This window comes from Vulpes lagopus, chromosome 1, assembly GCF_018345385.1.
Source record: "Vulpes lagopus strain Blue_001 chromosome 1, ASM1834538v1, whole genome shotgun sequence".
NCBI lineage: Eukaryota > Metazoa > Chordata > Mammalia > Carnivora > Canidae > Vulpes > Vulpes lagopus.
In genome coordinates, this window is record NC_054824.1 from 144,787,455 (window position 1) to 144,807,181 (window position 19,727).

Genomic DNA, 19,727 nt, shown 5'->3' on the forward strand with positions numbered 1-19,727 from the left:
ATGCTTACTATCTTAAGTTTTTTTATTTAGGAAGATTCCAGGTTTCAAACTATAATTCCATGGAGGGGTGGTGGTTAGATGGGAGGAAGAACTTTTGAGAGGGTGATGGAGATCTTAAAAAGTGTTGGTAGTCTGGACTCTAACACTTTACAGCATGAGCTCTATAGAGTGAGAGGGCCTATCTTTTGGGGGAGTACCTTGGATACAGACATGCTACGGGGAAATGGTGTCAAGAGCAGTCCCAGTGCCTTCTTACTGTGGGTCCCCTGCCCTCGCATTCCTACCCAGGTCTTGCTGGAAGTTCTGTCTGCTGCCTAACCTGAATCCCTTTTGCTAAGGACATTCATCCCCTCTATCTCTCTGGGGAGGGGCAGAAGAAGAAGGAGCAGGTGGCCCTGTGGGGCAGGGGTGCTCTCTCTCTGTGGTCTGTTCAAACACAGGAGGACATTTGTGAAGAAGGGCCCCTTTGTGGAGGAGAGAGGGCCACCCAGTGATCTCACACATAGGCAATCCCACCCTGTCCCATTCTCTTGCTCCTTGCAGTGGTACCTCCTCAGCTGCGAGCACCTGCCCATCACTCTGAGTTGGGGCTGACCAGAGCCTGGGTGGCACTGCCAGGAGTCTTGGGATGGCTGAGAAAGGTGGAAGGAGCCAAGGAAGCCCCCAGTCCCCACCCCACCCCACACATGGCTTCCTTCTTCTGCTGCAGTGGTGGGTCTCTTGGAGGGAACCCTCCCTTCCCAACCCTGCCCAGGTACATCACTACCACCAGGACTGGGTCAACATTCAGGAGTCTTTATTAGACATGAGATGGGACCTCCATCTCAGAGGATAGCGACTCAGACAATACTGGAGGGACTGGGATGGGCCACGGTGGACAGCTGTTGACACGGGAGCATGGGTACAAGGAAGCCCTCTCCAGGCGGCTCCAACATAATGGGCAGCCAGGCTGGAGCTAGGGCCATGCCATGTCCATCATGCTCAGAGGCTTCCTGGAGCAACCAGTCAGCTTGCTGGAGTATTCGCCTCATCCTTTGGTCAACCTAGGAGGGCTTCTCAGAGGGAACCCACACCACCTGGGTGAAATAGGTCCTTCTTTTTGGTCTGAAAAAAAAATGTCAAGAGTGAAAAAGGTTCTCTTTGGATAGAGACCATGGCAGGAGGCAGAGGACAAAATTCCAGGGAGAGCATCCAGCAGTCCTTGGGGCTCCCCTCCACCAGAAAGGCAAGGGCCTGGGGAGGCCCCACGACAAAGGGCTGAGTCTGGGCATCTCTTATAGGAGCTCTACCCAGGGCCATGACAGGTGGGGATCTCAGATCCCCAGCAGGTAAGAGGTTAAGCTGTGGCCCAGGGGATGTGCCTGAAGGTGGGGGACCTGCTTCCCTTGGCCCAGGACCAACCTGGGACAACTCAGGTGGCTTCCACAGCAACTGTAGCCTCTTCCCTAGTCCTGTCTTCACTCATAAGGATGGGTTTTCACATCCCTCCGGGTCAGCACCTGAGAACTTGCTTGGAGGTCCCCGCCACTCTGGCCCTTGAATATATTAGGAGCCTGTTCCGCCAGGGCCCAGGGAGGGAGGGAGCTTGTGCAGGGGACCCACCAGGCCCCATCTGAAGCCCAGCCCAACTTACTAGCTCCCTGACTCGGGGCCCTTTACATGTCCTTCCTGGGGCCCTGATTGCACCTTTGCAAAGTTGGGGGCAGTACCACCCAGTTTCCAGGCCCATTGAAAGATAGAGAAGAGAGGGGGTCCGGCTTGCCCGAACCGTGGGTGTGAATCCAGGTCAATTCCCTCCTTCCTGGGGTGGATGGAAGCCTTAACTAGGAAGGAAAAAGATCAGCAAGGGCTACAAGGAAATCTGGCATTGAGAGCAGGACCATGGGCACAGCATCCCTGTCCTGCTCACAGCAGCTCTGGGGGGGTCCCTAAAGTTCACCCCACCTGACTTCTCCAAGGGCTTTCAAATCTGAAAAGAGAATCTGGGGAAGAGGAGGGGCTGTGAACCATGCCCCTCCACTGCCCTCCTCCACTCGGATGGGGTGGTCCAGCCTCAGCCACCGCCCTCCCACTGACCTTGATTCACCCCACTACCCTACAGCAGGCCTAATGGGCCATAGACCTTGTCTCAGGTTGTACTGGGGATGGTACATTTGCCTCACCCATCACCTATCCTACTGGCAGCTCCCCGCAGGTAAGAATTCGGTCTCCCTCAAACCTGGGCTCCTTGAGGCCCCGACTTCCCTACCCCTTTGACCTGGCCTGGAGCCCAATGCCGCAAGGTGAGGTGTTGCTCCTGGTACCCAGCCACGACTGTCAGCCTCTCCCTGAGCACACACACTGTCCCCCCCACTGTAGCCTTCCTGGCTCCAGACCCTCAGCCTGCTGGGGAGTCCCACGAGCCCCAGGCTGGCTGGATTGGGGGGACAACGAGGTGTGTGTTGGAGCCTGGGGAGGGGTCGTGGGTGAGGCTCCAAGCACCCCCCTATGGGGGAGGAGGGGTCCAGATGGAGCCATCTCTGCTGCTCCGCCCTCCCAGCCCAGACACAGATAGGCAGCATCTCCTAGCAACCATTGGTAGCAGGGGGCTGGGAAGGGGGGGGTGGGGAAACAATGATGTCGTAAATCATGCCCAGCCCCTCCCTGCCAGCCCACCCTGCCTCAGTGGAGAATGGCCTCCTTTCTCTCCCCACCTGCTTCTCATTTGAGATTCCCCCAGCAAAGCTGGCCCCTGCTCTGAATCCCCTGGGGATACCCCTCTAGGTCAAGGTGACCATTCTCTGCCTTTTGCTTGGGCTCCAGAGGGAGGGAGTCCTCACCATGTCAAGATCTCTCAGGGATCCTGTTGGAACCTCCCTGAAGGCAGGAGCAAGGAGACCTCTTTCCTGGGGGGCCCCCCAAACCTGAGGGCCTGGGAAACTCTCACTTTCCAGTGGCCTCTGGCTCTTGCCTCTCTCTGTGGGTGGGGATGAGGGCAAGGAAGGGGAATTTCAAAGCATTTTGTGACACTGACTCCCCTTCTCTACACAAGATTTTATTTATTATTATTATTATTATTATTATTATTATTATTATTATTGTAAGTAGGCTTCACAACCAGCATAGGGCTTGAACTCAGAACGGACCATGAGATGGAGAGACACATGCTCTGCTGACGGAGCCAGCCAGGCACCCCTCTAAACAAAAGATTTTACATTTGGGTCCCCAGGTCTTTAAGGGGCACTGGGACATCACCACATCGGCCAAGTCTGTTTCCTGTGCCAACAGCCATCGTCCAGAAAGCTCAAAAAATGACTCACACCGCAGGGAACATGTTCCTTACCTCTCAGATTGGCCACGTCAAGCCAACGGTACTTATGCAGTACAGATCTCCATAAGACCTTGGGAAGGACGTCCCCAGACAGGGGCAGGCAGGATTCTGGAATTTCCTGGCTGGAGAGAGGAAAAGCCTGTTACAGAAACATGAAACTGAGTGCAAATGTCTTACACTTATAACATCAATGCGTTCTCGGCCATGTGAAATAATACACACGAAGTATTGTGCACAGAGCCAGACATACAGTTGGCCTCCACCTTGGCTATTTTTTAAAAATCATATGTTAATATTAATTTTTATTGGACAGTGGTCAGGAGGAAGGGATAAATCCCTGAAGACCTATCTCCCATCCTTCAGGAGCCCCATGGGAAGATCCAGATAGGAAGTAGTGCCCTCAGTACAAGATGGCAGCCAATTGCTATGGCAACAGCAGCAGAAGGAGTCCGGTTGATTGTGGGGGCAGTGCTGGAAAGCCAGCTGGTGCCAGATGGACAAACCCAGCAGAAGGTAGCCCTGGCTGAGTGAGGCTCATGCCCCTGTGCCCAGGGCTCTCCCTCCATATGCCAGCCTCCGCCTGGTCCCTCCTGTAAACCTAGAGGCTCCTCTCTATCTGTGGGGTATGATGCCAGAACCAGGCCTCCCCCTCAGCTCTTGCTTGTACAACAAGGAATGACCACTTGGAGACAAAAGACCCTGCTGCTCAAAGTCTTGCTGGCCCATGGGCTGAGGGGTCTGGATAAGCCTGAATTTAGCTCACTCCTGACAATGCTGAGGAACATAAAATTGGGGACTTGCCAGACTCCAGGGCGTCAGGGCTTGGAGGCACCATTTTGTGTCCACTCACTGGAGGGTCCCAATGTCTGGCCAGTGTTTCCTTGGAGAGCGCTGAGATGAGGGCCACAAGGTTAGGGCAATGTGGGGGAACTTCAACCCCACTCCCTGCAAGATTGTTAGTGTTTACACCAGGCCAGCAGGAAGTTCTTCCTGAGAATGATGACAGAAGCTGTGGCCACGCAGTCTACCATCTAGGTGGTAAGATGCTCGCCTGCTGTGACCATGCATGAGAGCTCCAGCGAGTGCATGAGAGCCCAGCCATGCTTCCCAGGCAGGCCTTCAGCACAGACAGCACCCAGCCCCTCACTCTCCTCCCCAGCACTCGTGCCCTCATTTGGGAACATGGAAGCCTGCCCTGACTGTCCCCACCTACATGAAATGGGCCTTCTAACTCTTAGTCCCTTCTAGAATTGGCCCTGGATATCTGCATACAGCCTTACAAAACACCCTGGTTCACACAGACCCATCTGGTTCCTCAGGGTAGCTGTGGAAGGAAGTCAGGATCCAAAGATATTTTTTTTTTTTTTTTTTTTTTTAGGATCCAAAGATATTAAGTGACTTGCTTAAGGTCACCTAGCTAGGAAAGGAGGGAAGCCAGGGTTTGCCTCTTGACCAGCCTGTCTGATTCCAGCATCAACAACCAAAACCTCCCTCTGTAGTCCATCCTGTGGATGGAGCCCTTCTACCAAATCTGTGAGCAACCTCGGGCTTGCTGGGGTTGCTGTCATTCTACCGCTTCCAGTGCCCCAGACCCAAACATTTATTAAAAGGAAAAGTTCACAGCAAAGCATGGGAGGTGGGAGAGAAGTTCTATCCACGCTGCTGGTAAGCAATAGGTGACACTGGGATCAGGCCAGGAAAGACCCCCCACACACACAAGACTGGGTAGAGTCTCAGGGAGCCCTCCCGGGGGCAAAGGGGGTACAGGAGCTGGAAGCACCATGGAAAGGCTGGCTTGGGGAAGGGCGGCTGAAGGGCCTGGCATTATGGGAGTTATAGTGGGGAAGAAGGCTGGCAGCAGGGTCTTGGTGCAGGGGGTGGGGGCCTATGGGGCCTGAGTGGATTGTGGAGGGGAGCCTGTCCTGAGTCTGTCACTGTGAGAGCCTGGCCAGATCTCAGCTTCTCCATTTCCTTCCCAGATCTGGCTTTCTCCCCTCCTCCACCCCCTTCCACCCGCTGCTGTGGGCCCTGGGAGCTAAGCCTCCTCACCTGACAGGGCCACTTCCACAGCCACTCACAGAGAAGCCTTTGTGCAGAGGCTGGGCCTGGGGGAGGGGCAGGGGCCGGCACCCTCACTTCCCTCCCCCCAGAGGCCAGCAGCAACGCCTCACCTCCTTAGCTGCCTCTCTAGCCTCCCACCGCCTTTCTCCAGGAGGGATCCCCTCAGAGCCCTGGCCCACCTGCCACCCCTCCCTCACCCCCTCTTCTAGGGACTCTCCAGGACTGAGTGCCCTCTCTTCTCCAGTCCTCAGCTGACCCTGGGACACCTGTGTTAGGCACCAACCCTGGCTTCTCCACGTCTCCTCCCAGAGAGCCCCCATCAGCCTACCTGTGTGCAGGTGGCATGTGGCATGCATGTGGCGGTGGGGCGAGTTTAGGGGAAGAGCCGGAGACCCTTCCCTGGGTGGCTCCCAGGCCTTTCATCTGGTCCTTCATTTGCAGAACTAACCGAGAGCCAGTGAAATGTCTAGTTGGGCACTGGACTGAGTGGACAGCTAGATGCGGTGCCCTGGTCCCTCCTTCTCCCCAGCCACATCCTGCACCCAGCATCTCTGAGGCTGTCAGCCAACTCCCCGGTATTCCCTGGTGGGGCCCCTAAGGCTCTTCATTACCCACTTTTGCCTCCATGTCCTATCACCTTCTGGCTCAGAGTCCCCATAATGGACAGCCCACCACCATAACAGCCTGTTTCCTGCCTCCCTGCCTGTCCACTCTCCACCACCAACTCCCTCAGGCCTTGGATTTGAGAACACCCTGCCTACCTTTATCTCACCACTTCTCCTTGGGCCCCTCCAGGAGGCCATGCCTCACTGCCCTGCCCCATGCCCCTGCAGCACCTGGCACAGGTCAACCTTCCCACTACCTCCTCGGGGCAGCCCTGTATCCCACCTTTGTCTTCACATGGCCTCTGGCACTCAGCAGGTGCTCAGTAAATGCCTGTAGATGGACTGAGCGGACAGAGAGGCAGGGTTAAGGGAAAGGAAGGTATGGGTGTGAGAGCTACTACAAAGGAGAAAGAGATGGGTCCTGACTCCAGTGCTGTGGAGGGGGAGGGTCTGCACCTGATGTGACTTGAGGAGTTTGGTGACACCAGCGGTGGAGGCAGACTAGCAGGAGCACGGCCAGGCTGGAAACACAGTGCTGAGCCTCTGAGTGTCTGGGTTGTGGCCACCGGCGAATTATGGAGGGAGGTTGGCTTATGTACCACTATGGAGGCCCCAAGCATGGGAGCCCTCCTGGCAGCTGGGGCCTGGGCATCAACCCAGCAGGTGCACCCCTCCAGCCTTTTACCTCTGGAGCTAAGGGTGGGAGCACAGAGAGCAGTTAGAGGACAGATGTGGAGTTCAGGGAGGCCAGAGCCAGCAAAGTGGGAGAGCATCTAGAAGGCCAGATGTGATACACTAGCAGGTCTACAGAACCCTAGGCAGCACTCATGAATGGAGACCTGGCGAACCTGGAGGACTGAACAAGCACATAAGCAAGGATGTCACAGGAGACCCAAAGGCCACAGGAGCAGGCAGGATGACACCCGCAGGAAATGCTCTGCATGGGTTGCCCAGCCTGAGTGGGGACGGGTGAACTCGTGTAGGGGCTGTGGGTGCCGTCAGGACGCAGCTTTGGCAGAGTCGCAAACATGATGCCAGACTGCTGGGCTGGGCAGAGAAGACTGGAAGCTTCATCTCGGGTACACAGCAGCCCTTGGAGGCCCCAGAGAGACCCTCACACTGGCAGGGGTCCTCACCTCTACTTCTTCCTGCTGAGACGCCCACTTCTGACCCCTCCAGTATACGTCCCTCACCCACAGTCCATCAGATCCTTCGTCAAGGCCTCTGACTACCGGTGTTCACCAGGGGTCTGGAAGGAAGGAAGGCCTCTCCCCCAGCCCTGCTCCCGTGCCGGGCTCATCCTCCTCTCGGGCTGCCATGCCTCACTCCTCCTGCCTTCCTCTCTCTCATCCTCTCTTCCCAACTCCACTGGCAGGAAGACTCCTCCATGTTCTGGCCGCCGGCCGCCGCTGTGTCCATCCACCTGTCAGAGGTGGCCATCTTAGGGCAGCTTCATGAGATGGCGGTCTCCCTCTCCCTCTCCCTCTCCCTCTGCTTCCGTTCCCACAGCAGTGCCTCCTACCCGTCTCTCTCTTCCTGAAGCCTGAGCCCAGCAAGGTGGGGGGCCAGGCTGGGGAGCCAAGGCCAGAGGAAGCAAGACAAAAAAGGACAGAAAAGCTGGCCCCTTGGCATCTCTCTTTGGCATCTGAGTACAGCTCAGGGAGGGGCGACAGAAGGGAAGAAAGAAAGTAGTGTGAGTTTTTATTTCTGTCCTCTTCCTGCCACCTCCCCCCCCACACACACACTTTGATGAAAACAAAATCTCTCCCCTTTTCTCTCTCCTCTCCTCCCCTTTTTCCTGGCTCCTACCATGAGCCTCCTGGAATGCAAATAAGTTGTATTATGCAAATGTATGCAAATCAGGCTTAACGAGCGGAAGGAGGGGGCAGAATGCCTAATGAGTAATGGTGGAGGGTGCAGATGGAGGGTGGCAGCGATGACCCCCCTCCTCTTCTCCCGTTCCCACAGCCTGGAGGCTTGCTGGAGGTAGCAGGGTGTCCCTCACTTCTGGGAAAGACTAGAAGGTCAAGGCCTCTGTCACTTTGGCTCAGACTGGCCTGGGTGGTAAGTGAGGGACAGGAGAGATTGCAGGGAGAGTGGTTAAGTATAAGGTACTGCTGCTCACTAGCACAACCTTCCCAGAGTCTCTGGATGCACCAGCCTCTCTGCCTGTACAGCTCGGCTCCAGTGCTGAAAAGAGGGTGATGCTCATGCATGCCAAGGCTTGTGCATCAGAAAGGAGGATTCCCAAGGGAAGATTCCCAACCAGACCCAGGTTCTTCCTGGGGGTGGGGGTGAAAGCTGTCTCTCTTTGTGCTTAGGAAAGTGGGGGTTGGGGCGGTTGCCATGGAAACATAGCATGGAACACCCACCTCCCCAACATCCAGCCCCAGAGGACCTAAGAGTTGAGGGGGGGATAATAGATTGACACCCCCTGATGCCCCCACCACCTGGCACTGCCAGCCGGAGATGGCAGCATCACATCCTAGAGAGAATGGCCCCTTTGTTTCTGGGCTCCCGGTGTTGGAGAAGCAGGCCTGGGCACACAGAAGGGCCTTTCCCAGGCCCTGTTCCAGTTTGCGTGACTCTTGCTGGCCTCTGGAGACTCCTTGTGGCCATCGGCTGGCCTCTGTGCCCTGGCAGATGGTTGCCCCCTTGCCTTTTCTCCTGTGAGCTTGCCAGCTACACTAGGTGTCCCTGTGCTTCTGTCTGAGGCCTCCCCTCCAAAGCTCCTCGGACAGAGATACTAGCCAGTCCCATCTCTTTCTGGCTTGTGTGGACACCTCACATGTCCAGACATGCATTCTGTCCTTTTCTATACAAGGACAACCTATGAACCCTCCCTGCCAGCATTAGGTCTGCTCCTCCCAACTCAGGCTGGGAGGCCCATGCAGGATATATACGACACCGACACCCTAGGCAGGGCCAGGCTGGAGTTCAGGAGGCTGCATCTTGGCATTTCCACTACCCAGCTGAGTGACCTTGGTCATAACTCCTTCACTCTCTTGGGATCTGTAAAATGAGGAATATAGGGCTGAGGCTCATTCTAGCTCTACCTGCTTTCACAAGACCTTAGGTTAAATACTTTTTGAGATCTAACTCTCACCCCTCCTGCTGCCGCAGCGGCCCCTCACTCAGACTCACCAAAGAGGACAAATGCAATTTCCTGAAGATGGAATGCCAACTGCCCTCAGCCTTTTCCTCTTCCTGAGACTCTACGGCTGCCTGCAAACAATTCCCACCGATTGCACAATCTAGAGACAGATAGAAGGCCCCTCCCCCTCTCCCGGAGGGGGCCTGCGCTGCCGTCCTACTCACCGTCAGGGAGCTGTCCGTGGTGCTGGATGCGGCTCTGGCTCACGAGTGGAGAGGAAAGAGGGCGGGAGGGTGGGCGAGCACCCACCCGCCCCAGGTAGGAAGCTAGAGGGAAGAAAAGAAGCAGAAACATTTGGAAGCTGTAAGTAAAGGGGCAGATATCCCTGAAGAAAGTTTCTCCTCTCTGAAGATCTCCAACTTGCCAATACGATCGGGAGTGGGGGGTGGTGGAGGAAAAGCCCAGGAGTCAGTGCAACTCTGAACATCTCCTTCATTCCCAAGGACTTAAGAGTCCTCGATTAGCTCAGTCTTCACCTGAATCCTATTTGGAAATCTGCCGGGAGATAGAGTCATAGTTCCTGCCCTTGGGGAAGAGCTCAGGTTGAGGGAGTTGACAGGATGCAGATCTCTAAATTCCACCTGAAATTCTAAGGTTCCCATAAGGAATTTAGTAATAAAGATGAGAAAGATAGACATATGCAGATACACAATCTGTCCCACAGTATTAGATATGGAGAGCTCGAGAGGAAAGGTAGGGAAGGTAGGAAGGTAGGAAAGGGAAAGTGTGTGTGCCTAGGGGCGTGTGTGTGTGTGTGTGTGTGTGTGTGTGTTTGTCTGTCTGTCACCCAGGCAGAAGGGTAAGTCTGCACCTGTGGTTCTTATCCCTAGCTGCACATTAAAAATACCCAGGGAACTTTTAAATGATACCGATGCCTAGGCCTCATTCCCGGATACTTTGATTTCATCCATCTGGAACTAGACCCAAACATCAGTTTTTGTTTTTTTTTTAAACCTCCCCAGGTGATTTTAGTGCATAACCATGTCGAGAATCACTGGCCTGGAAGAAGGCATGTAAGAAAAATACAGAGGTTAAATCTGATCAGCTGGAGGGCACAGCAAAGCTAGGGCCCCTGAAGAAGTAGGGAATGAATAAGGATGAGGAGGACCAACATCTAATATCCCTCTCCTGGGAACTCCTGGTGGCCTGATCTGGATGGGAGACTGACTCAGGTGTTGAGCTTGTCTCGTGTGTACTGTGGAAGCTCAAACCATCTCAGTGACATCAAGCAATGAGATGAACTGTCTTTCCACCACAGTCCCTTGTGCAGAGACAGAGCATGGGTGCAATGACCCTGAGGGCATGCTGCTCCCCTTCACCCAAAAGGTCCCCCAGGGAGGCAACTGTAGAAGGTAAACAGCAACAATGGTCTCTTTCAGTGTCCAGATCCCAACCCTTCAGTCCAATTAGCAGACACAGCAAACAGCAATTCAGCGGCCTTCAGCTGCTGTCATAACAAACTCAGAGCAGCCTTAATGGGGAGATTAGGGCAGGCAGAGGGGGGGTGTCACTCTGAGCTTTGGGAGAGCCTGGGTGGCAAGGAAGGGTTCCCCATTTCTCTCATGTCTCTCCTATCTAAATATGCACCTACACACCTTTACCTTCCATAATCCTGCTTCTCATTTTCCTCAAAGCTCCAAGAATGTTTTCATGGTTTTGTCTACTCCTTCCCTCCAATGATTTTAAAGCATTAACCTAAATGCATTTGTCTCCTAGGGAAGCTGGCACACTCTGCCTCTGGATGAGATAGTGCCACAGCCCCCCAAGATCTCCGAGGTCTCAATAGCAAAGGAAGGAAGGTGAAAAGGTCGATCTGTGCCCAAAACATTGGGGTGGGAATGAGGTGAAGAAATAAGTATCAGAATATTCTAGTTCCCAAACCTTGGAAGTGCAGACCTCAAGCAGGACTTCCAGACCCAGAAGAATGCAGAGGGGCCTGTGCTTCTCTGGCAGGTTACCAACCTTAGGGATTGATTTGGCATTCAGGGAGGTGGCAGACTGGGAGGGAAGAGAGAAAACACCCCTTCTTAAAGTTGTTTAGTGTCGAAGAAAAGTCTGCACACTGATAGGCAGGTAGGTCTCCATTTGGTTTGTTAATTATACCCATTCCTAACTGGTCCTTTACCCAAATAAACTGTGTTTTTAGTAACTCTAGAAACTTAATGGAATAAACTTGGAATTATCATTTACCCATGCCATATTTCTCTATGTAAGTCAGTTTACCAATCCTAAGTACCCTTCCAATAGGTGATAGGGACTGTTAAGAAGAGAAAACATGATGGCCCTTCTGCCCCATGGACTCTAGCCTCTTCCCTTCAGGGGCTTCCCAAGGACTGTTCCTCTTCCTCCGAAACTTCAGACACTGCCTTTCCAGGTCCCCAGGAGTGCCTCCTTAGCTCCAAAGCTGGGAAAGGAAGATCTTCCTCAAGTTTAAATGTGTTGAGATCCTCAGTCAAGAACATACCAAAGAGCTGTCCTCTTTGCATCCTGAGATCAACCATTATGTTTTCAGATTATTGTTCCAAACTGTAGCTTAAGAATTACTCTTCGCCCATGGATATCATAATATATTATAAGATCTTTTACATAGACTTCTTTGCTCCATGTAACAGTCCTGAAGGCATACATTCTTTTCCCCCTTATATAAACATCCTGTGGAAGCTCAGAGATGATGCTTGTGGCTGGGGAAACCTTTCAATGCTGCATATTGGGGAAAATCTGACCCAGGGTGAGGTTGTGGGTGGTAATCAAAACTTGAGTCAGATATTTAGGAGAAAATTGCCTTTGAACTCTTGGATTCAGAATTCAGTAGGAAGGCATGAGAATGAGACTGAGGGAGGAAAATGGGGAAAGAAACCAGCTTAGAACCTATTTCCCAGTAGGAATGGGTAGATGTCGAAAGATCTGAAGAATAAAACTAAAAACTCGTGGACACAGAAGTGTGATGGTACCAAGGAAGAAATTTGCTAACTGGTGAGTGGTGAGGCTCTTTTGAGCCCCTTTGGAACCAGCCTCCCTGCACCCCCACACCATTAGTTCTCCAAGTGCGTTCAGTGGAGGAGGTATTACCTGGTATAAAAGTTGGAGGATGCAGATGGCAGGACTCGGGGGTGTCACTGTGATGTCTGCATTTGGTAAACCCTCCCAAACCCCAGAGCGTCTGTTCCTCTAGTGGATTTATGCTTATGCATAGTCAGGCATCCCTGATCTTACAGCCAAGCCTCCTGCCCACTGTGGATGGGTCACACACATCCAACCTCAAGCCAGGTCACTTGGGTTCTCACCCTCATGAGCAGACGCAGCTCCCAGCACAGGCACCCATCATTTCCCTGACAGCCCTGCCCACACAGCCATGTGCACCGCCACATGTACACATAAGGCAGCACACACTCACCCACCACATCCCTCCTGGCCACTATGTCCCTCCTGGCCTCTCCTCGGAAGGAGGGAATGCTTGTTCTATAGGGTGTAAACTCTCTACCCACGTGCTCCCTTAGCCCCTCTATTCTCCTTTGGAGAGCCGGTGGTCAGATGTGCTGATGGGGGATCCCACAATAACAACATAAACCCACTGTGGCGAAAATATAAGCTCTAAGTCTTATGTAGGTGAGTCTCAGCAGATCCCACATGCACATTTCCAACCAGCTGCATGAAGAGTTAAAAAGAAAAAAGAAAAAAGAAAACAAGGGCTTGTCTTTCTTGGTGCTTCTCCTCCTGTCACAACCAGGCCTGAGGTCTCTTCTCCTGGACCTTCCTCTTCCCCTGAAGCGCAGATACCCTCCCTTCTCACTCATCCCTCTTGTCCCCCCACTGGGGGTTGAAACTATTGAGTAACATCAGGTACATGCTGGGGTCTGTGGTTCCTCATCTGTAAAATGGGGTTAATAGCAGCTGCCTCAGTGTTGGAGGATCAAAGAGAGGCAGAGAGACAGAGACTGTTACCAGGAGGTACCCTGTGCTGTTAGGGATTCTCAGTCCCTGCCCAAACCTGCTCCCTTTCTCCCTAATCCTGTCTCCACTGTCTCCCTCCAAAAATACCAAATTCCAAACAGCTGAAAAATCGAGAGGTGGTTAATCTCTCCTTCCTCCAAACCCCCTAAGGGAGGAAACGTGTGCTCTAGGCTCTTGGAAGCCTGCTGTTTTAGTTTGGTTCCCCAATATTTCTCCCACATAATATATAATTGAATCATAATCTCCTAGCTATAAAATCAGCTCCTGGAGGAAACTGTGAATTAACACAGGGAACTGGAGTCACTACAAGGTCATTTTGTCCAGTTGTCCTGTCCTCTTTCTAGCCCTGCACTCCTGCACTCCTGCCAGGTGGTGGGGGATGGACCCAGGAGAGGAAGTAAAGTCAGTGGGGCCTTGCTACATTTAGTTTTATTCTACCAAGTGACTCCAGACCACCCTCCTCTCAACTGCACCCAAATGCTTTTGCTTAAAATATTTAGGTCAGCCCAGATAAATGGATTCTTTTAGGAAAGGCCCTGATTAATCTAATTCTTTGATTTCTCTGGGCAGCATAAATACTAAGCTACAAATTCCTTTGTGTTTGAGCTCCTTGAGGCCATTTGCTCCTGGAGATGATTTCTAAGAGAGTGAGGATGGGATGGGAAGGGAAGATGTCCTAAAAGACCCCAACTCAACCCATTTGATCAATGAAGACAAACATGGCATGAGAAGCTTTTCAAGACATCAGACCCAGGTCCTGGGTCAGAGAGAGTAAAGAGTGTGAACAAGGGAGCTGAGAAATCCTCTGCACCCCACGGCCCCAGAACCCAGCCTGTACCTCCAGTTCCTCCTCGGCTCATCTCCACTCTGCCATTCTCAGCTCTCACCCCAGCCAGGTAGACCTACTTGGCTTCAGGGAAGCAGATGAAAGCAAAAACCCCAGGTAGGGTCTTTGCTCTTTCCTTTTCTCCTCCAGAGGAGGGAAGGGGCTCCCCCAAAGCCTCCCACCCCAGCAAGAGCTGTGGATAGCCTGCGGAAAGCTGTTCACCGGCACCCACGGGAGACGCCTGGTTTGGGAGCCCCAGGCACGGTCCCAAATAACCCCACAACTAGATCTCAACGGAGCTCTGCCTCAGAACAGCTTCCCCCGCAGGGGCCCACTCTACATTTGGTCCAGAAAGGCCCCATCCTGAGGAGGAACCACCCCGCCTCTTTCTGGCCTCCTCCCAGCTCTGGGCGAAGACAGAGCATCTAGCTAACGGGAACCGGGCGGCGCCTCCTACCTGCGCGGGCCCGGGTTGGGGTGCGGTCTTGAGGCCCGCGGGCTACCGGCTCCTCCTCTCGCCCACGCGGCCCGGGGGTCCTCACGTCCCCAGCCACTCGCATAGGCCTCCCCCGCCCGCCCGCCCATGCGGCCAGCTCTCCCTGGGCCCTCTGCGCAGTGTATGGGGTTATTTTTACTTTCGGTTATCTAGCTTTATGAAGACTCCACACCACTCATACAGCTAGATAACCAAAGATAACAACCAACCCCGCCTCCTGGCTGGTGCCGCCGCCTCTTCCACGCAGCCTCCCGGCCGCCGCCGCCGCCGCCGCCGCTCCCGGCCGCCGGTGGAGGTGGGAGAGGGCACAGGGGTGGAAGTGGGGGCGGAGAGAGAAACTGGGTTCAAGTAGGAAGGACCTCGAGTCCAGGACACAGAGACCAGAGACCGAAAAGGGCGTGGGAAGGACGCGACGGCCGGCGGCGTCGAGGTCCAGGGGTCGGCCAGGGCCGGAGAAGCTCCAGGCACCCCGTTTCCCACTCGCATCCGAGCACGAAGTGGGAGTTCCGCGGTGCTCCCGCAGGAAGAGGGACTCGCGGGCTTTTCGCGCCAGCCGGGAAGAGCGCCGGGACTGTGGCGGAGGCCTCCGCGGCCCCACGGGGTCCCCGGCGCCCTCCTCCGGAGGCTGCAGGGCGCGCCCCACAGCCGAGCCTCCGCGTGGGAGCCGCGGGAACCTCTGCTCGGGAAGGGCTGCAAGCAGAGCGCCGACCAAAGCCGGGGGCGAGCAGCGATTCGTGGGGAGAAAACCCCCGGCGGCGTCCTGGCAGGGAACAGGAAATCCCGGCAACCCGGAGGGAGGCAAGCCGGTGCGGGGTGGGGGCCCCAGGGCCTCCTCAGCGCGTCCCTGGGAGAGGGGGGCGGGAGAAGTAAAAGGCTGAGACCCCACCCGGGAGGGGTTCCGGGAGAGCCCCCAGCCAGATGGGGCAGGCGGTGCAGGTGAGCAGAGTCCCAGGCCCCGCGGGACCCCTCAGAGAAACGGCTTTGTACAAAGAGGGCCACAAAGCACCCAAGGCTGTGAAAATGGCCGGGGGTCCGAGGCGAGAGGGACCCTAGCGCTTGGCAGGGATTCCGATCGGGAACGGGAACCGTCACGGAGGTCCTGGCAGGCCAGAGGAGGGTGCGGGTCTCGGCCGGCACCTCGAGGTGGACGCGCAGGCACGCCGGACGCCGAGGCGTTCGCCCACCTGCTGCCCCGAGCCGGCCAGGCCACTTACATCGAGCCCCGGGCGCCCATCGTGCTCTCCCGCGCGGTCCTCCCGGCGCGTTGCCGCCACGGAGAGCCGTGGCCCGGGGTCCGCGGTGCCGGGGCTTAGCGGGCGCGGGGATGCAGATGCCCGCCGGCTCTCAGCCTCCGCCGAGCAGCGGCGAGCGGGGCCGCGCGGGCCTCGCCCCCCCAGCTCCCGCCTCCGCCGCGGCCGCTGCTCTGGCCCGGGCGCGCTCCGGCTCCGGACTTTTCATTCATCCTTTCACGCTCCCTCCCCAGGCCAGCCTCCGATTGGCTCCGCAGGGTCTGACGTCACCGCCTCTCTCCCCCCCCCCGCCCCGACCCCGACCCCGCCCCCCTTCCCGGGAAGAGCTGGAGCGCGCAATTGGGGCTCTCCTCCCCCCGGAGCGGGGTGAGGGAGGAACTACAGCCTCAGAGCGCTGACCCCCGGCCGCTTGCTGCCTCACCCACCTGAGGCCCGTCTGCCATCTCCCACCATTGTGGTTTTGATCGCCATCCTCACTCTTTTGTAGGCCTTACATTTTCCATTTGGTCCCTAGACGTGTTGCACCGGGGGGGGGGGGGGGGGGGGGCGCAGAGGTTTCAAAAAGAATCAGATAACTGGAGATTCTCCCCCTACCTGCCTCCATCCCTCAGGATATCGTTTGTGCGTGTGCTCTGATCTCTTCCATACTGGGATCCTAATCTTCTAGGACCTGCAGGAACCTCTCTCTGGTCGGTTTCCAACCCAAAACAGTGAGGGAACGATTCTGGAAGTTAGGGACTCCTCCTGGGACCCGCGGGGCCTCCCTCTTCGCCGCGAGGAATATTCAACGGGAATATCTCTTGAACCCTCTCGCTACACCAAAGTTCCAGGCGGGGGAGGCTGGTGGGTCCCAGCGGCGTTAAGCTGGGCAGCATCAGCAGCATCCACTGAGTCACCGAGGCCCGCGCTAGCGCCTTCTCTCCCTTTCCGCGGCCCGTGAGCCGCCAGGCCCTTCTCCACCTCCGGGCATCTGGAGAGCTGAGGTGATAGGGAGAAGAAGCATCACCCTCAGCAAGGTTTTCAGTTCCAGGCTTTCCTGACCTGGCTCCCCACCTGCCCAGAGAATCAGAGTCCAGTTATGCCGCGTCCCAACCCCGGGAGCACGCACCGCCCTGCAAGCGGGATCCGGATTCTCGCTGCCTGGTGGAGCTCTCCGAGAATGAGAAGGAGCAGTGAGGCCCTGGTGAGCCTCAGTGCCTGCCTGGGAGCGGTCCCGGTCTCCAGTTTCCGCACCCCTCCAACTGCCATACTCTCAACCCCTTTTCTGAAAAATCCTATGACTTAGATACCTAGAGCCCGTGTACCTGCTTAATACCAGCAGATTTCTATCACCTGGGATCCTTGAACACAGTGCCAACAGAGGTGCGCTCCCCATGCCTCCAGCGGGCCCAGCCAGACTGTTCTTTAAATAAATTTTTAAAATTTTATTTATTTGAGAGAGAGCCAGCACAGAGGGAGAGGGAGAAGCAGACCTTGCTTAGCAGGGAGCCCAACGTGGGACTCTATCCCAGGACTCTGAGATCATGACCTGAGCCACTCAGGCGCCCCCAGCCAGACTGTTCTATACACTCCAGCGTGTCACCTCTCTGCAGCGTCTAAGACAAAGCCGAGCCTGGATGCTATTCCCCTTGGTTAGATGCAAGCCCATGGCCAATGGCTTCATTAAACACACTGCCTTAAAGATGGGAGAATGTCTGAATAGTGTCTACAGGATTGTGAGGTGGGGCACACTTGGAAGTAGGATAAAGCCCCAGGGCCTGCATCTCCCAAGAGAAGAGTATGGAGCTGAAGCAGACAGCCTGGCTTTCCCAAGGCTCAGGGCATTCTCAGGGCTGTGCTTGGCACAGTTTTTCTGCCTCTGTCAGCCTCCAGAGGGTCTCAGGACCCAAGGAAAGCCCAAGGGAAAGCCTTTCTAGAAGGTTCCACAGCATCAATTCTTTACCCTCTCAGAACTAGGAGCATGTCAGCCAGAATTGGAGAAAGAGACAAAGTGTCCGCTGCCTACTTCCTTCCCTCCCACCCCTCCCAGGTGCTCCTACAGCTCAGAATGGAACACTGGGGGAGCACTGGGGCCTCTGTTGCCTTAGTAGTAGCAGAAAACTAGAATTCTCCCCCAAACACTCTCACAGATAGACCTACCCTACAGGTATGCTGCCAAATGCATTCCCTAAGGCATCCTCCATACCAGGCCCTGGAGAAACTATAGGCTCCTCCAGCCTTTCAGCTTCCTGCCTACAAACCTCCTCAAATAATTCCAGGTACATGACCTCACACTCCAATGCTCTCTAGACATTCCAGCCACCCTAGATTGGGCCAACACTTCACATATACCACCCACTTCCCCTATAAATATTCCCCAATTTGTCCCCCACAAGATCCCTTAAAAGCACCTAAAGCATGCTTTCTCCCCCTCCTTCTCCCCTCACCCAGTGCCTGTGAGGCTCGGGCCAGCATGTGAGAAAGAGCTGACCTTCCTGTTAGCCAAAACCATCCTCTTTTTTCTGTCACCAATTCCAACCAGGTCCCCTGTCCTCATGGGCCCAAGCTTAACTCCACAATCCCTTACTCTGGAGTCACCCAGTGAGCACAGCAAGAGGCAGCAGGACCAGCGTAATCCCTCCTTTTTCAGCCACAGCTGTATTTTTGCTGGGGATAAGGTGGGGGTTAGACTCAGAAAGGCTTCTTTGCCCCAAGAACACACTCTCTTCTCCACCCCTATTGGCCAAAATCAGACTCTGCTGGACCTTCTAAAAAACTGAGATCTGGAAAGAAATGGGTACATTTCCAAATTCCTCCCAAATACCTAGATAAGGAGCTAGATCCTCTGCCTCTTGCTGTGGTTTTGGGTTCTGCAGAAGAATCTTGGCCTACACAGTGGCCCCCACAGAAGAAAATGGAGATTAGTTTACATTGGAATCACCCTCTCCGGCCAGGTTCCTGATGAAGCAATTTTTTGTCTGGTTTGGTTTTGTCTGGACTTGACAACCTGACCCTCCAGGGTTCCTGCTTACAGGGGAGTAGGGCCTCTGTCTCCATTCCAACAGGGATGGAGCTATAAGCCCTGAAAGAAGCAAACTCCCCACCATCATGTTCACTGGGCTTGCTTTGTATACGAAGCCATGTTACGGCTGGTTTCCAAAAGGACACTACGTGGAGGGAAGCAAATGAGACAGCCCACCAGGGCAGAGCAGCGTCATACAGACTTGGTCTAGAGGGTCTAATGCTACACCTAAAGCAGTGCCCAGGAAAGAGTGAGTTAACAAGGGGATGTGTGTGTGCCCTTCTGCGGACCTAGTGTCCTATAAGTGGAAAGGGAGGGTGTTGACAAAGCATGTCCAGCATGGGATCTGTGTGTGTGTGTGTGGGGGGGGGTGGAGAGGCAGGGCGACCGTGTTGTGTTTTAGTGACTATTTGGCAGGTCCTTTGACCACCAGAGACCTTTCTATTATCTAGAACTGGATACAGCAGGCCTGAGAGAGGCTGCCAGCTAGAGCAAAATGGGTGCATTTTGTCCCCCTCCTGCTTGGCCTGCCAGCCTCAGTCTCCCCAGGAAGGCCTCCGCTGGAGCCCACAGCACTCTCGGTTGAGGTGGAAGTTCTACAGAGCTGTGGCCTGCAGATCCCACCGGAGTTCTTCCAGGGAAATTCTGAGGTACTGTGGGGAGAGCCCCCCAAGTCCCTGGCATTGATGTGAGCTTGTAAGTGTCTCCATCAGCTTACAGCCTGCATTCTTTGCCTGTGCCTGTCCCCACCCCCATCCCTACAGTCCTGGTGCGCACCCATTGTCTGTGCCTGAAGAGCCCTATGTACGGAAAAACATGGCCTGAATTATGCTCTCAGGACGCAGCTTTTGGACAGCTTTTTATAATTTGGGTCCAAAATACATTTTGGCATTAAGCCACTCTCTTGAAACATTCAGGTAATTAAATAAAAAGCATAATTTTTCTTTGTTTCAATTATCAGATTAATTTGCCTTGAAGACACAGATGAAAGCTGCATGTGGAGGAGGGTAGGTTCAGGTATTTATTTTTGCCTTATAAGTGCATCATTTTTATGAACATTATCACACATTATT

At 54.7% G+C, this 19,727-nt stretch overlaps 1 long non-coding RNA gene across 1 annotated transcript; it reads right to left on the reverse strand.

Annotated features, from left to right (window-relative positions):
- Nucleotides 1–779: 779 nt before the first annotated feature.
- On the reverse strand, nucleotides 780–15,828 carry LOC121496611. Its single transcript, XR_005989288.1, has 4 exons — nucleotides 15,618–15,828; nucleotides 9,295–9,396; nucleotides 3,323–3,432; nucleotides 780–1,104 (listed from the first exon to the last, which is right to left on the reverse strand). It is a non-coding gene; the product is annotated as an uncharacterized LOC121496611 (long non-coding RNA).
- Between the last annotated feature and the right edge of the window lie 3,899 nt (nucleotides 15,829–19,727).